At 48.7% G+C, this 2,922-nt stretch overlaps 1 long non-coding RNA gene across 2 annotated transcripts; it reads left to right on the top strand.

Annotated features, from left to right (window-relative positions):
* Window positions 1-1,500: 1,500 nt before the first annotated feature.
* On the top strand, window positions 1,501-2,922 carry LOC120042059. Of its 2 annotated transcripts, none has more exons than XR_005476010.1 (3): window positions 1,501-1,644; window positions 2,702-2,758; window positions 2,863-2,922. It is a non-coding gene; the product is annotated as an uncharacterized LOC120042059 (long non-coding RNA). The 2 variants fall into 2 exon arrangements; XR_005476011.1 differs by lacking the exon at window positions 1,501-1,644 and adding an exon at window positions 2,565-2,599.

Genomic DNA, 2,922 nt, shown 5'->3' with positions numbered 1-2,922 from the left:
AGGGATTATAGCTTTCACCTGATTAGTCTATGTCACGGAAAGAGAAGGTGTTCTTAATGTTTAATACACTCAGTGTATGTGTCAATGATGTTATAGATTCCAAGTGGTTGATTTTTTAGGGAATGACTATATTCTCTATATTATACCTGCAGATCATCACAGCAGCCGAAGTTGCTGTGCAGAGGGAGGAGATCCCCCGAGCATCAGGCCTCATCCCGTCACAGAGGGAGGGTATCCTCCAAACAGTCAGTGTCCCTGCACAGACGGAGGGTATCCTCCAAACAGCCAGTGTCCCTGCACAGAGGGAGGGGATCCTCCAAACAGTCAGTGTCCCTGTACAGAGGGAGGGTATCCTCCCAACAGCCAGTGTCCCTGTACAGAGGGAGGGGATCCTCCAAACAGCCAGTGTCCCTGCACAGAGGGAGGGGATTCTCTCAGCAGCTAGCATCACTGCACAGAGGGAGGAGATCCTCCGAGCATCAGGCCTCATCCCGTCACAGAGGGAGGGTATCCTCCAAACAGTCAGTGTCCCTGCACAGACGGAGGGTATCCTCCAAACAACCAGTGTCCCTGCACAGAGGGAGGGTATCCTCCAAACAACCAGTGTCCCTGTACAGAGGGAGGGGATTCTCTCAGCAGCTAGCATCACTGCGCAGAGGGAGGAGATCCTCCGAGCATCAGGCCTCATCCCGTCACATAGGGAGGGTATCCTCCAAACAACCAGTTTCCCTGCACAGAGGGAGGGTATCCTCCAAACAACCAGTGTCCCTGCACAGAGGGAGGGGATCCTCCAAACAGCCAGTGTCCCTGCACAGAGGGAGGGGGTTCTCCCAGCAGCTATAATCATTGCACAGAGGGAGGAGATCCTCCGAGCATCAGGCCTCATCCCGACACAGAGGGAGGGGGTTCTCTCAGCACCTAGCATCATTGCGCAGAGGGAGGAGATGTTCCGAGCATCAGGCCTCATCCCGTCACAGAGGGAAGGGATTCTTCCAGCATCTTCTATCACTGCGCAGAAGAAGAAGATCCTCAGAGCATCAGGCCTCATCCCTGCACAAAAGGAGTTGATCCTCCTGATGGCCAGTGTCACTGCGCAGAGGAAGGGAATCGTCCCAATGGCCAGTGTCCCTGCGCACAGAGAGGGGATTGTCCCAAAGGCAAGTGTCTCTGCTGAGATGGAGGGGATCTTCCAAACAGCCAGTGTACCTGCACAGAGGGAGGGGGTTCTCCCAGCAGCTAGCATCACTGTGCAGAGGGAGGAGATCCTCCGAGCATCAGGCCTCATCCCTGCACAGAGGGAGAGGATCCTCCAAACAGCCAGTGTCCCTGTACAGAGGGAGGGGATTCTCTCAGCAGCTAGCATCACTGCGCAGAGGGAGGAGATCCTCCGAGCATCAGGCCTCATCCCTGCACAGAGGGAGGAGATCCTCCAGAAGGCCAGCGTCCCTGCGCACAGGGAGGGGATCGTCCCAAAGGCTAGTGTCCCTGCAGAGAGGGAGGAGATCTTCCTCACAACCAGTGTCCCTGTGAAGAATGGACACAATCATCCACAACCACCTCCCATCATCCCCATGGTGGCACCACTGTGGAAATGGGATGGTGGAGCGTGTACTCCACCTGTGGATTTCTATTCCAAGAGAAGAGGTCACTTAAACTTACCTAATTAGTAAAGAAATTACCATTGTGATAGCTTGATAATAAGTTGTGATAGGTTAAATGTATGGCTCATGTGAGTGTATATCTGTAATAATTTCATGCATTTTCTACATAAAACAGGTTTAGCTCCATTTTACTTTGACATTTTAGTCATTTAGCAGACGCTCTTATCCAGAGCGACTTACAGTAGTGAGTGTATACATTTTCGTACTCCAGTGAATCTCTCCAGGATTTCGCATGGATTTTTTTGATATTTGCGGATAAATATTTTGCAGCAAAATTATGACATTTTGCATAGCAATATGCAATTGTTTTGTCCAATTAGTTGCAAAAATGCGCTGACAAGGGAAAAAACTGTGTTGATGTGTGGCTTGATTGAACCATATTATGCAGTAAATGTGTGGTGATTGGTTGAAATTGCGAGCCCTCTTTTTGTACTGTGGTAATGGGTCAGTTCTATGCGATAATATTGTGATGATGTGACTATTTTATGCAGAAATAGTTTGGCGATTGGTCAAATTTGTAAGCCCTCGCATAATATGCAGGGAATTGTTGATTTTGCAACCAAAACAATGCGATCGCAGAGTCCTGGAGTAACCTCCCTGCGTGTAGGTTAAGATTGGGTTGTAACAGAGTATCAGAGCCAGACGTTTCTACCTGTCAGCTAGTAATTGTTCTGTATGGTGACATGAGCAGAGTGGCCTGACTTCTCCCACTTATTACAGATGTCCGACTTAGATATGTTGAGCATCCTGCTATGATGTCCATCACCAAGCCGGAACACTCCGAGGCCACTTCTCAGTGCCAGACTGGCAGCCGGCCGGTGGCTGAGCCCGAGACCCCTGCTGTTCACAATAACAGTGGAGGCTGGCTCAGCTGGGTTTTTGGGAGTGGAAGATTTAATAAGAAGGAGGTTCATCTACCTGAGGACAAAGACAGATCTGTAAGGAACTGGTTCTTAACACTATATTCTATGTAGAGACAATTGAGTGGATAATTTTTTTTATTGTGGCTTGCTTCACATTGCTAACATCTTCTTCCTCAGATTGTCTGGGATCCAACTCTGCACAGATGGGTTAACAAAACTGAGCCCAAGGCTGAGGTACACACTTAAATTCAATGAAATTAAAAACAGTGAACAACCATTGTATTTCAACTGTGATAATATTACTAACAATTTGGAAAATGTGTTGATGTGTTTTACAGAACAAGTGTGTACCACCACCTCCACCGATGGGGACATATGGATATCAGGGGAACACTGGC

Source organism: Salvelinus namaycush, unplaced genomic scaffold, assembly GCF_016432855.1.
Source record: "Salvelinus namaycush isolate Seneca unplaced genomic scaffold, SaNama_1.0 Scaffold609, whole genome shotgun sequence".
In the NCBI taxonomy this organism is placed as follows: domain Eukaryota; kingdom Metazoa; phylum Chordata; class Actinopteri; order Salmoniformes; family Salmonidae; genus Salvelinus; species Salvelinus namaycush.
Note: the sequence above shows the minus strand (reverse complement) of the source record. Positions and strands in the feature narration are given on the sequence as shown.